The following is a 16189-nucleotide window of genomic DNA, read 5'->3' as shown; positions in this document are numbered from 1 at the left end:
ACAAGTTTTGGTACAAAACGGTATTTTGCTTATATATGGAGTAGCTTAATATTTTTGATATTTCGGTTGTGTGCCACAACCTTTGGTCTTTGCCAATTATAATTCGGCTGTGGAAGGTGTTGATTTATTGGACCAGTCAGTTAATAATTATAGAATTTTTGTTCAAGGAAAAAATTGGCGGTGGGCTTCGTTTACACATATGATCAATGTTTCAGTGGTGAATTCCTGAAGGTTGTATTTAATATTTAATATATATATATATATATATATATATATATATATATATTTATATATATATATATATATATATTAAGGATCACTCAAAGAGTGGTGTCCCTAAGTTGTATGTTTTATCATACTTTCATATTAAATAATTTCAAATAAAAATAAAATAAAATAATATTTTCTTTCTTTATTTAACTTAGATTCATTCAACTTACATTTTATTGATTATTTTGTCAATATTACATTTTCATATATAAAAAAATTGTTTTTTTTTTGATCACATTGTTTATTACAATTTTTTAATTAAAACTGATTCATAGAATCTTTTTTAATCACAGTTCCAAATTCTATGAACCTTGGACTGTGGAACTTGAATTAATCTTCACCTGTGGCTGGCTAACCAGTCACAACGTAGACTTTATAATATATGATATTTTGGATTGACCTCGCTTGTTTGTTCATTGTTTCTCTCAACCAATCACTGGGGGAAAATGGTGATCTTAAACCACCTTTTTCTTTCATTTTTTGGTTTTTTACTGACAAGTTGTCACTCAAATTTATCATATTCTTTAAATGTACCGCTCTATTGCACTAGAGGTTGGTAATTCGCTTGCTGTTCTGTCATATTTTGACCTCAAGGCCACTGTCTTTTCACGTTATTGGCGTGGGTGTTATACCTGTTGCTTTAATTTACCTCTTGCACCTAATAAGCCAAAGACTGGTAACTTCAATTTACTTTTAAATATTATATTTCAATCTTAATCTATTCAATAATGTTACCTAAAGGCAAAATTAAATTTAACCATGTAATAATATACTGTTGGAAGTGCATCTTACGATCTTTTTAGTTTTCTGCATATTAATATTAATGTTTTTTACCTAAGTTTTTTACAATAATTTCTTATATGCATGTATAATTACCACATGTTCTTTTGCTGTGCTAAGTCTGTTAATTTGTAAACTGTATCTAGTTTCAATTAATTGTTTATACAACTTGATCTAATAATGTAATAATGTAAAATGCTGGTTTTCTTGAAAACCATTGTTTTGGCAATTTCAAGAAAACCAGCATTTTACAACGCGGAGTCAAACCCGGAAAAATAGTGACAGCACATATAGCTCCCGCGGAAACCTCAAAACAAACATATATATATATATATATATATATATATATATATATATATATATATATATATATATATATATATATATATATATATATATACAGATCGGTTTAAAACGTTCTACGTCTTCCAATACCTACCCAGTTGCCACTCATCTCGATTCATCCATAAGTCTTCTTCTATGTATCTGTCTTTCATTTCTCTATTGACGCCTTTTCTCTCATTCTTTATTGATTATTGGGAGATAAATGACTATAACAGGAGGTGTAGTTACATAGCGATATTATTAGAGTTAGACGAACCTAAAACAAGAAGAGAGAGGAAAGAAAATAGTGATAAATTTAGACAGACTAGTGTCAAGTATCACATTAAGTTAAGTATCCCTTAAATGGATAGAATAAACAGAAGTTTTTCTTCTTGCTAGATGTTCTTGTATTATTATTTATTATAACCTACTTTGGTCTCAAGAATCCTATTATTATTATTAAATATTATTTTTTATGCTTTTTATAATAGTTAGTGTTATGCGTTAAGCGTGTTAACTTCATGTTATTTGTGCAAATTTTGTTAAGTCCATGTATGAAAAAGCTTATTATTTTTTTATGATACTTCTATGGTTTGTTTATATTATTTATTAATTATTAATATACTAATATTACTAATAATTATTAGTTGATCAAAAATATTTAAAATAGTTTTGAGGGATACATTCTTATAAAAGCTCCAAAAGTATAACTCGAACAGATTATTGCAAACTTGAAACTCAAAACTCAAATTTATCTCAAAACAGTGTTTTCTTAACTCTCTTTACCGCACAGAGCACAGAACTGTGAATTGCAGTTATAAGGTCTGATTTATATAGTAAGAATCTTTTATGTAATAATCACTGTAAATCCGTATATTATTACAACGTAATATCTAATTTTATAAAACGTTTCTTTAAATCAATAACAGTATTATACTAATATATAAATATAATTTATATATTTATAAGAGTAAATACGCATTAACAATTATTACAAAAGTGAGGTTAGAAGTAGGATCTCAAAAAAATCAATATTAAAATAATTACTGAAATTCGTTATTAGTACAAATAAACTGTAATTATATAAAAATTAGTATAATAAATATAAAATAAATACAAATTGTTATCATTTTTTTTTCAAAAAATATACAAAATAAGCAAGTAAAATGTTTCTAATATATATATATATATATATATATATATATATATATATATATATATATATATATATATATATATATATATATATATATATTGTTATGATGTGTTGTTTGTTTGAATGATGAGCAATGAGTATTTTTAATAATATAGGGTTTTTATCGCGGTTCTCAAAGAATTAGTTTGTAAGTACTTTTTTAAATTATCTTTATTATAACTATTATGAAACACACATATATATCTAACCTAGCCAATGTAAATTTAAAATAAACTATCTTTAAATTGATATTCTTATAAAAGTAATTAAATTCTATAGACAATGTTAAATTTAAACAAACTATCTTCAAAATAGAAATTGTTATGACACTAACTAAATTATATTAACAAAATTTTGTACCTTTCTTTCACTGAATGCCTAAATAAACTGTTTTCCACTATATATCTTCTAATCACCACTGAATGTCTTCGTACTTCGGTTATCCTTGTTTTTGTGAAATTACTTTTTCCAAATATCAGCTTCTACCAATTTAAGATATATTTTTCTTCACCAGCATTTATAAACCACCAAGCAAACCAGCAAAACAGCATTTATATTTATTCTTCTTTTCAATATACCAATATCCAATTATTATAAGTTGATTTATACTAATCTCCAATCATAATATAATTTTAATTTCTTCCAATATACATTTTTTTAATCTTCAATAATTATTTGTGTATAATTATAAATGTGCATTAAAATATATGCATAATTTTTAATCTTTATTTAACTCACTATATTAAACAATTGGACTATTTGTTCTAGAATCATCTGGCAATAAATCATGTTCCATTTGTTCTATTACTTCTATCTGGATGTTCTCGAAAAAAAAAATATATGTTCGTTCCACAGACATAACCATTATTTCGAGAATGTTCGACCGTAAACAATGGTCAAATTCTGCATTCTGGAGAATTCGTTAATGTTCTATTGATAATTTTGTTTACATTTAGGCTTTTCAGATCAGAATAAACATTTAAATCATTAAATATATATAAATTAAACATTTTAAACTAACATTATTATTATAACCCCACTTCACATTCGTATTATGATTAATTTCTGTCTGTCAATTTACTGTATAGTTGGTTGCCTATGCACATGGCTCACTTAAATATATCTACCACATTATAATTACTAAAATACAACTTTGTACAATTATAATATGCTAATTTCTTAAAAATGCCCTCACATAAATAATTTTTATTAAATTCTCTAGTATATAACTTCTTAAAATAACCAAATACATTTTTATATATAATATTATCTAGTATATAACTTATAAATTATTTTCTATAAACCCCAATCGTATCAATACCCCAAAATAATATTTAAAATAAATAATTTACTTATTATTTTTTTAAATATTAATTTTCTCATACCTTATTAAATTTAATAAATCAATATTTTTTTTTATTTATTTAATGTGTTAAATACATCCCTGTTCGCTGTCTATGTCAAACTGTCATGTCAAATAAAGCAATGGAAACTACGGAGAAAATAAACATATATAATCTAATCATCTATTATTGTGTTATGTTTATTTATAAACAAAATCTAGGAATTATTTCCATTCAACAGGCTTTCATCCATATGAATTGGTAAGTTTTACACTTTATTAGGTATATTAGAAAGACATTTATAAATTCAATTTTGTATCTAACCCCAAATTATGATTTTTAGGGTACAAAATAATTTCCATATGTATAAAATCATCAAGTGTGATGTCAAATTGATTCACAACAATAAAATCTACCATCTATTTAACAAATCAAGTCTATTGAATAAAATGGATATATCAGTGAATTGTTAGTGTTTTTATATTTGTGTTAAAGGTATAGAAAACATTATTCATTCTCTTCATGATATTGAAAAATGTCGTTGATATGAAACATGCCTCTTAGTCTGTTCTCTGCATCTATTAACACATAACTATTTATTCCATTCTGATTTTCAATTGTATATGGACCTTCAAACATTGGTTGTAATTTCTTACAACGGTTTTCTTTAACATTACTTTTTCTAAGTGAACGAATTAACACTAGGTCTCCTTTTTGAAATGTGATTGGTTTTTTTATATTTCGATTTTGTCTTCTGATATATTTTTCAGCTTTCCTCCTAATTCGGTTATTCACTTTCTGCATTACTTGTTCTAACATATCCTGATTATATTCACTAATCCATTTTCTGTTTCCTATATGGCCAAACATTAAATATTCTGGTACTTCCTCTGTATTCAAATTATGTGTATTATTTAAAAAATATTCTACTTGTGGTATATGTTGCTGCCAAGTTTCATGTTGATTTTGGCACAGTATCCTTAAATATTTTATAACTTCTTTAATATATCTTTCTGCAGGATTTGCCTGAGGATGTCTGATACTTGTAAAATGAATGTTGATTCCCTTTTTCTCACAAAATGCCCGAAATTTTTGGTTGTTAAAATATGTAGCATTATCTATTATGCAATTTCTAAATGGTCCTATTTCTTCGAAAAATTGATTAATATATAATTTTAATGTTTTAACATTTGTTCTGGAGCAGGGATATAGTTTAATAAATTTTGTATATAAATCAACTATCACTAGTATATGCTTTTTTCCTGTTGGACTGAGAACTAAATTTGAAATAAAATCCATGGAAACTGTATTTAGTTTTTCATATACAACATTAGATTTATATGTGTTCTGGTTTTTGAAATTCTTTTCTTTGTTTAGTTGACATATTGGGCATTGGGTAGTAATTTCTTTTGCTATACTTATGTCATTCTTTGCAAAATAATTGTCCCTAAATAGCATCCATAGCTTTCTTGAACCAATATGCATGTAATTGTTATGTAAATTTTTCAATATTTTCTTTGCTAAAGTTCTAGTTATTACATATACTTCTATGCCATTTATTATTTTATAATATACTCCATCTTTCCTAAGGACTTTTTGTTTTTCACTCAAATTGATCTGATCTCTTATAATTTCTTCTTTAGAATATAATCCAGTACTTTCTACTAATTGATTTAATCCAATTTTTATTGTTCGCTGCCCTTTTTGTGGTGTATTTTCTAACCTTGATAAAGCATCTGCCACTATATTGGATTTTTCAGAAATGTATTTGATTTCAAATGAGTATTCACTCAATATTAGACTCCACCGATGTATTCTACTGTTTCCATATGTGTTATTTAATATAGATGTTAAAGCTTGGTGATCTGTTTCTATTGTAAATTCATTACCCAACAAATAAAATCTTAATTTTGTGACACAGTGTATTATACTTGCTGGTTCTAATTCTGAAACCGAGTAACCCTTTTCACGTGACTTTGTAATTCTTGAAATGAATTGTATTGGGTATTCGACCCCATCATGTATTTGTAATAATACCCCTGATAATCTCTCTATTGATGCATCTGTTCTTAATATAAATGGCTGTGTGTAGTTGTCCTCCGGAGGCATGACAGCCGTGCCGGAGGCATCAAGGAATTTGGATATCGGTCAAAATACTTGGGAATTCCAAGGTTGGCCAAATCCAAATTTCTAATTGATTCGATGCAGGGAAATTCCACTTTCGCTACGTAAAACAAAGGATTTGTTTTACATAAAAGCAGGTGGATTTTCTCTCATCGATCAGTCGAGCTTGCCTCTTCTTACTGTAGACCTAGTCGGTGCTTTATTGTATCAACTTGAGCTATTGTTTTTTATTTCTGATTTCCTATATACCATTTTTTTTATTTTAGCATTATTGTATATTCAGACCTTTTCAGGTTAGAATATTTGTTCATGTACTGATTGTTTGATATTTTGATTATTTTGATTGTTTATTTTTCTTGTATTTTGTGTCTAAGTTGTTCTTCTGTAAGTTAAGAACACTTAGAAATATTTATCTTGATTTTCCTATTTTATATTTTGATTTGTACTTTGTCTAAGTAGTTCTTTCCGGTAAGTCAAAGAACTCTTAGAAATATTTCTCTGAATATTTGACTTGTTATTTTAATTATGCGTCTTAGCCGTTCTTTTCCGGTAAGTCAAAAGAACAGTTAGAAATATTTTCATAATCATTGTTGCATTATTATTTTCGATATTTTATCTAAGATATTTTCTTTCTTAAATTAAGAAAATACTTAATACATTTGTTTCTTTCATTTTCTATTTTATGCTAAGTTGTTTCTTCCGTAAGTCAAGAAACACTTAGCAATATTTTCACATCTTTTCTATATTTGATTTTTCTTATTTTCTATTATAAGTCGTTTCTTCCGTAAGTCAAGAAACACTTATAAATATTAGTGCATTTATTTTACTATATTTAATTCTCTTGTTTATTTTCTGTTCTAAGTTGTTTCTTCCGTAAGTCAAGAAACACTTAGACATATTTCTATAATCTGTTTCATTTTTGCATTTCTCGTTTTATATTTTGAGTATTTTATTTTTCCACTCTAAGTCGTTTCTTCCGTAAGTCAAGAAACACTTAGAAATATTTCCATATTTTACTCTCACATTTACATATTTCATTTATCTATATTTCTGTCCTAAGTTGTTTCTTCCGTAAGTCAAGAAACACTTAGAAACATTTTTTTCTTTGCATTATATTTTTATACCATTTAATTTAATTGTTTACTAAGTTATCCCTTCCGTAAGTCAAGGAATACTTAGATCATTTTTACCTATCTGTTTTCCATTTTTGCTCTGTTACTTTGTAACTGTTGCTTGGAACCGTTACCTATAACAGATATTTGTCACTGGAACTGTTATTTATAACAGCGGTAGTATTTAACCTTTCTACCAGCGACAAACCAAAGATGGTGAATACCCGGTCCAATTCCGGGGATAGGAAGAAGCCCGAAGAGCCGGCGATGGGTCCTACAGGCCCAAATGCCCCCTCTCGGCAACATGGCGCCCAACAAACAAAACCCGAACTCACGACCCCAGGACCGTCTTCAAGCCAGCCTTCCACAGCTGACTTCATCTCTGCCCTAATGCAAGCGATGACGGCCCTATCCACTACTCAAGGCACTACACCCCAGATGCCTCAACCTAAGCCACCGAAGCCCAGGATCACATATATGAAGCTCCCTCAATTCTCAGGCCGGGGCACTGAAAACCCTCTCAACTTCCTAACCAAAGCTGAGAATTTCCTAACCAAATATGACGTAGACGAGGACAACTGGATAGAGTATCTCATCGACAAATCACTCCACGGAGATGCGAAGAAATGGGCCCAGAAGTTCTCATACACGGACCTGCCATACACCACATTTCGAGACCGTCTCCTAAGGAGATACAATGACCCTGCCGCAATTTCAACCCTGACGTCGAAGCTTCATGGAGAACATCAACGTAGAGACGAATCCACGGAGGAGTTCATTAACCAGAAATCTGCCTTATTCAGACGTCTCATGCCACATACCCCCGAGGACCAGAGGTGTATAACGATAGCGAACTTACTGAGACCCGACATCGCGATCTGCCTGAGAGCGAACATCCCCAGGACCGAGGAAGACCTTCTGACAATCGCCCAGGGCATGGAATCTGACATCCGCCGGACCGGCAAACCCCAGCAGCATCAGCAGCAGCAACAACAGTTGTACCGTCCCCCACGTCAGGATAACGCTCCACGACACCCTGAGGCGATAGACGAATGGAGGAACCCCAGCGGACAGTTCAGGATGCCACCGATGAGTCAACCACCACCTCCACTACCTCAGAACCAGGGAAACGCCAACAGGGGCGCCAACTGAACCCTGTTGTGAAGATGGTGCCCCAACTGAATCCTATTCAGGTAAAACCCTCGACAGCAGGCCTCCCCCAACTCTATGGAAGGATCAACGGGCAGCAAGTGAAGATTTTGGTCGACACCGGTGCCTCCGGGAACTTCGTTCACCAAAGGTTGATCCAGAGACGGGACCTGCAACGAGGACCAGGACTGGTTCAGCTGGCATGCACGGGCAGCACATCCCGCACCCTAGGGACTGTTGCAGTCAATATGAACATTGACACTCTGGACACGACTGTAAACTGCATGGTTATGGAGGATTTGAACCACGACGTTGTGTTAGGGATGCCTTGGTTGGAGCAGGAAGAGGCCAATGTAGACATACCCCGAAAATGTCTACACGCTGGTACTGCCTGCCGAACCACCATCTACTGGGCGACCCCAGCAGAAAAGCAAGCCAAACCACAACAGCTGGAATTCCATCAAACCCCATCCCAACAAGCAGAGCAGTCAACCCAAGAGGACAATGAAGTATTAGACAACCGTCCACGTCAGCCGACTACTGAAGAAACTGAAACAGCGGACATCAGTACAGGCACACCCGAAGAAGAAGAAGAAGCCTACATCGTTCCATTACTAGAGACGATGGAGGACGTCGACGAGGAGGAAGAACCTAGCCTGACAGCAGATGACATGCCAGACGCCGAATGCCTTCTACTGATAGAGACAATGGAGCACGGCGACGAGGAGGAGGACACCGACCCCATCCTAGACGGTCCGGTCGACATACCACTCCGAGAGGAAATCCGGAGAAGTCACCGGACACACAAGAGAAAGAAACGACTTCGGAGACGCGAGCAGCAAACCTCCGAAGACGTACCCAGGAGCGAGATTGAAGAGAATCTCCTCCAAGAGTTCACGATGGTCGACGATGCTGACCATAGGACCCTGACCCCTCCGGACGGACGGGATGAAGGAAACACAGCGCAGCCGACCAAAAAAAAAAAAAGATGACCAAGGATAAGGTTCCATTACGACACGTGGAGATATCAAGGTGAATTGAGTAGCCTTATATCTTCACGACGTCGTAGGACCTCCTCAGGGTGAATAAAGTAGCCCTGACGGAAGCAGACGAGCCACCCGGCACACCTGGACCACCTGGGCCTACTGGACCATATACAATTAAGTTCAAATATCTTAAGTACAATATCTTAGTTTTTTTTTATCTTAAGTCTTTTACATTATATTCTTTTAGGGTAAAAATTTTATTATTGTATTTTTTTTATTCTTAAATTGTATTTTTCTATTGTTTTAATAAATTTTCTTAGCACCGTTAGGTCTTTCAGAGGAGAGGGGATGTCCTCCGGAGGCATGACAGCCGTGCCGGAGGCATCAAGGAATTTGGATATCGGTCAAAATACTTGGGAATTCCAAGGTTGGCCAAATCCAAATTTCTAATTGATTCGATGCAGGGAAATTCCACTTTCGCTACGTAAAACAAAGGATTTGTTTTACATAAAAGCAGGTGGATTTTCTCTCGTCGATCAGTCGAGCTTGCCTCTTCTTACTGTAGACCTAGTCGGTGCTTTATTGTATCAACTTGAGCTATTGTTTTTTATTTCTGATTTCCTATATACCATTTTTTTTATTTTAGCATTATTGTATATTCAGACCTTTTCAGGTTAGAATATTTGTTCATGTACTGATTGTTTGATATTTTGATTATTTTGATTGTTTATTTTTCTTGTATTTTGTGTCTAAGTTGTTCTTCTGTAAGTTAAGAACACTTAGAAATATTTATCTTGATTTTCCTATTTTATATTTTGATTTGTACTTTGTCTAAGTAGTTCTTTCCGGTAAGTCAAAGAACTCTTAGAAATATTTCTCTGAATATTTGACTTGTTATTTTAATTGTGCGTCTTAGCCGTTCTTTTCCGGTAAGTCAAAAGAACAGTTAGAAATATTTTCATAATCATTGTTGCATTATTATTTTCGATATTTTATCTAAGATATTTTCTTTCTTAAATTAAGAAAATACTTAATACATTTGTTTCTTTCATTTTCTATTTTATGCTAAGTTGTTTCTTCCGTAAGTCAAGAAACACTTAGCAATATTTTCACATCTTTTCTATATTTGATTTTTCTTATTTTCTATTATAAGTCGTTTCTTCCGTAAGTCAAGAAACACTTATAAATATTTCCATATTTTACTCTCACATTTACATATTTCATTTATCTATATTTCTGTCCTAAGTTGTTTCTTCCGTAAGTCAAGAAACACTTAGAAACATTTTTTTCTTTGCATTATATTTTTATACCATTTAATTTAATTGTTTACTAAGTTATCCCTTCCGTAAGTCAAGGCATACTTAGATCATTTTTACCTATCTGTTTTCCATTTTTGCTCTGTTACTTTGTAACTGTTGCTTGGAACCGTTACCTATAACAGATATTTGTCACTGGAACTGTTATTTATAACAGCGGTAGTATTTAACCTTTCTACCAGCGACAAACCAAAGATGGTGAATACCCGGTCCAATTCCGGGGATAGGAAGAAGCCCGAAGAGCCGGCGATGGGTCCTACAGGCCCAAATGCCCCCTCTCGGCAACATAGTCAGGATAGTATATTTTTAAATTTGACAGAAAAATGTTTTTAATCTCTTGGAATGCTAGTTCTCTTCTCTGATCCCATCTCCATTTTACACCTTTTTTTAGTAGTTCAAGTAATGGAATTTCTTTTATACTTAGATCTGGTATCATCCTTTTATAATAATTAATTATTCCAATAAATCCTCTTAAAGTTCTTAAATTGTGTGGTGTTTTATATTCCTGAATGACCTGTGTCCGTTCTGGATCCATTTCGATTCCCTTAGTATTAAGTTTATAACCTAGATAAATTACTTCTTTTTGAAAAAATGTACATTTTTCTTGATTTATTTTTAGTCCAACTTTGTCTAATCTATTTATTATAATTTTTAGGTGTTTCTCATGATCTTCAGCTGTTTTAGAAAAAATTAATATATCATCAATGTAGTGAATTACAAAATGTTCATATTGATCCAAAATATCATGAAGACATCTACATAGAGCACTGCAAGATGATTGAAGTCCAAATGGTACTACTTTGAATTGATATACTACTCCATCTATCTGAAATCCTGTATACTGTCTACTTTTTCTTTCTAGAGGTATTAACCAAAAGCTATGCTGTAAATCGATTTTAGTGAAAAACGACATTTCTGTAATTCTTCCTAGTATTCCATCTATACTCATTGGTGCTTCAAATTGCTTTTCAGTAATCTTGTTAATATTCCTTGCATCCAAACATAACCTGATTTCACCTGATCTTTTACGTACTACTACTATAGGATTTATAAAACGTGTGTCTGTCTTCTCAATGATTCCATCTTCTAACATATTATTAATTGTTTTGTTTACTTCTTCTCTGTATTTATATGGTATTGGGTATGATTTTGTTTTAAAATCTTTTTCTTCTTTAACTTTTATACTATGGATATAATTCTATTTTCTTTATTGACAAGTCCCTTGTGTTGCTGCAATATGGAAATGACTATTGATTTATATTCTTCAGGGCAATTTAAAACTTTCATCATATCTTCTTCTTTACAAATAACATTATTCTTCATTATGTACTCATTATTCCTTGCTTCCAATTTTACGCACTCCACCTCGTAGGCATCCATCTGCTTAAAATTTCCATTCCTTAAATATTCACTACAATAATTATTCTTTACATTCTTTTGGGACATTTCCCTATCATCAAAATACATTTCTTCTTCATAAACATCATTATTTTCTTTTAATAATATCCTATCAACTCTTATTCCTTCTTCCACCTCATCTTTCTGCATAAATTTAATTATTTGCCCTTCCAAAGTTACCATTTTTTCTTCAAAATCTATCTTTACTTTCTTCTTTTTCAATTCATCATTTCCCATTAATATATCAACACATAAATCCTTGACAATAAATCCTTGCATATTAATTTCTTTATTAAGAATATTAATTTTAAAATTGGCTAGTTTATCAATTTCACCCAACTTCTTATTATTTGCATCAATAATTTTAATTTTTGGAATCTTTATTATATCTGATAGTTTTAATGTATTAAAAATAAAATTCTCCGAGACTAAAGTACTTTCTGAACCAGTATCTATCATAATTTTAATCATTTTATTTTTGGCCAAAGCATTTATATAAATTAAATTATTAGATTCAATAATTTTATCTTCATCTAGAGAAATAAATTCAGAAGGTTTTTCATAATAGCAATGGCCTAACTTGTAATTCAGAAAGTTTACTGAACAAAATTTTGATTATTAGAATTGTCAGATTGTATCTGACCACTTGGATCTGATGTCCTATGTCTTTCCCTACTATGACTTCTACTCACATTTTCTTGCCTTGTTCTATTTCGTTCCCTGTCTTCGCAGCTTCTATTCCTTCGAACACAATTTACCTGTCTGTTATAGTTAGGTCGCTCTGTATTTCTTCTATTGTTAAAATCTTGTCTATTATTATTAGTACTGTTATTAAAATGTTGTCTATTATAACTAGTATTGTTATTAAAATTCTGTCTATTTTGATTACTGTTATTATTATTAAAATTTTGTAAATTATTACCATATCTATAATTATTGTTATATGATTGTCTATATTGTTGATTATCATTTTTATTATATTGAAAGTTATTATTGTTTTTTCTGTTGTTATTATTACTTGTCATATTGCCTCTTTGTATTCTTTGAATAAAATTAATAAAACTATCTATTGTTTGAATATTTTGTACAGTTACTGTTTGCACAACATCAACATCAAAATGTCTAGATATATTTAAGACTGTTTCATCCTCTCTAAGTGGTGGTTCTAAATATTTTGCAACTGTTATCAGTTTTAATGCATAATCTACCATATTTGATTTTAAATTGTGATTATACTTTCCAAAATATAGAATTTCTCTAAACTTGGCTTGCTCTAATTCACCCCAATAATAATTTAAAAATTTATTTTCAAATGTTTGAAAATTATCTAAATCATTTTCAATACTAGCAAACCAAGTTGCTGCATTGTCATTTAATGTCATTCTAATATAATCTTTAATATCATTAATATTATTCACAAATCTTAATTTATGTTTTAAACTATTTATGTATACCCTAGGATGCAAATTTTTTATATTACCAGTGAATTTAATCCCAGTCTTATTTGTTAAATTTAAGTAAGGTCTCCCTATGTCTCTCATTTGTGAAATATCATCTATTCTCTGTTCCAGATTTCTTATTTGATTATTATTTATTTGGATATTTTGTTGTATATCGTCTAATTTTTCTTCTGTGTTTCTCCTGTCTTCGTTAATTTTTACTTCTAAGTTACATTTCTGCAACTCTATTTTCTGTTCTATATCTATCTTATTATCTTGAATAATCCTCTTTACTTCTGTCCTCTCATTTTCTATCCTTTTCTTGTAGTCATTCCGTATATTTTTTATTTCATTTGCTACTTTTGTCTCTGCAGCTTCAAGTTTTTTATCCATTTGTTTTTCTACTTGTTTTACAATTTTATTATTATTATCTTCTATTTTCTTTTCTAATTTTCTATAATTCTCTTCTAATTTCTGTTCCATTTTTTTCATGTCTTCTTTGACTTCTTTTGAATTCTCTTCCAATTTTTTTATGTCTTCTTTGATTTCTTTTGAATTCTCTTCCAATTTTTTTATGTCTTCTTTGATTTCTTTTGAATTCTCTTCCATTTTTTTCGTATTCTCTTCCATTTTTTTTGTATTCTCTTCCATTGTCTTGTTCATCTGCATCATTAATGACATCAAAGCTGCCATATTGACATTTTCCTCTCTTTCTGGATTCATTTCTGCAGTATCTTGTGGAACTTGAACTAAACTCTCCTCTTGTATAGGTTGTGTTTCTACTTCCACATCTTCTTCATTCTTTTTGCTTCTTGTACCTTTTTTTCCTTGAGACATTTTGAGACTTCACTTGTTCAAATATAATTAAAAATAAAATCTATACTTTTTCTTTCTACTGATAATTAATTTAATTATATGAGAGCACTTATCTTCCCAAACTAATTCTTTTAAATAGAGCGCCACCGCGTTAGGTGCCAAAATTGTTATGATGTGTTGTTTGTTTGAATGATGAGCAATGAGTATTTTTAATAATATAGGGTTTTTATCGCGGTTCTCAAAGAATTAGTCTGTAAGTACTTTTTTAAATTATCTTTATTATATCTATTATGAAACACACATATATATATCTAACCTAGCCAATGTAAATTTAAAATAAACTATCTTCAAAATAGAAATTGTTATGACACTAACTAAATTATATTAACAAAATTTTGTACCTTTCTTTCACTGAATGCCTAAATGAACTGTTTTCCACTATATATATTCTAATCACCACTGAATGTCTTCGTACTTCGGTTATCCTTGTTTTTGTGAAATTACTTTTTCCAATTATCAGCTTCCACCAATTTAAGATATATTTTTCTTCACCAGCATTTATAAACCACCAAGCAAACCAGCAAAACAGCATTTATATTTATTTTTCTTTTCAATATACCAATATCCAATTATTATAAGTTGATTTATACTAATCTCCAATCATAATATAATTTTAATTTCTTCCAATATACAATTTTTTAATCTTCAATAATTATTTGTGTATAATTATAAATGTGCATTAAAATATATGCATAATTTTTAATCTTCATTTAACTCACTATATTAAACAATTGGACTATTTGTAACTGATTCACTGACTCCAACTAACTTTCATATTTCTTACTAAACTTTTCTGACTGACTTCTTGAAAATTCTGAACAATTTACTTCACTAACTAAATGTGTCTACTAACTTTTATAATAAACTGGACTTACAGTAACTGTAACTCATAACTGATCGATTCTAATCCAAATCACCGGGTATTTATATCTTTTTTTCTGTTCTAGAATCATCTGGCAATAAATCATGTTCCATTTGTTCTATTACTTCTACTGAAAATTCTGAACAATTTACTTCACTAACTAAATGTGTCTACTAACTTTCATAATAAACTGGACTCATAGTAACTGTAACTCATAACTGATCGATTCCAATCCAAATCACCGGATATTTATATCTTTTTTTCTGTTCTAGAATCATCTGGCAATAAATCATGTTCCATTTGTTCTAATACTTCTATCTGGATGTTCTCGAAAAAAAAATATATGTTCATTCCACAGACATAACCGTTATTTCGAGAATGTTCGACCGTAAACAATGGTCAAATTCTGCATTCTGGAGAATTCGTTAATGTTCTATTGATAATTTTGTTTACATTTAGGCTTTTCAGATCAGAATAAACATTTAAATCATTAAATATATATAAATTAAACATTTTAAACTAACATTATTATTATAACCCCACTTCACATTCGTATTATGATTAATTTCTGTCTGTCAATTTACTGTATAGTTGGTTGCCTATGCACATTACTCACTTAAATATATCTACCACATTATAATTACTAAAATACAACTTTTTACAATTATTATATGCTAATTTCTTAAAAATGCCTTCACATAAATAATTTTTATTAAATTCTCTAGTATATAACTTATAAATTATTTTCTATAAACCCCAATCGTATCAATATATATATATTTATATATATATATATATATATATATATAAATCTATATATATATATATATATATATATATATATATATATATAGATCTAGCGGTTAATGAGAGCTCCGTACTAAAACGGTATTATACTAACTCCAGGCGAATATACACCGTGTATATTATTATCTGGGTAGCGCTTTATGTGGACTCCGACCAACACGTCGGATTAAGTGGACTATGTAATAGGTTAAAACACTTTTGGGATCCG

The sequence above is a fragment of the Diabrotica undecimpunctata genome, chromosome 1 (assembly GCF_040954645.1).
Source record: "Diabrotica undecimpunctata isolate CICGRU chromosome 1, icDiaUnde3, whole genome shotgun sequence".
NCBI lineage: Eukaryota > Metazoa > Arthropoda > Insecta > Coleoptera > Chrysomelidae > Diabrotica > Diabrotica undecimpunctata.
Note: the sequence above shows the minus strand (reverse complement) of the source record.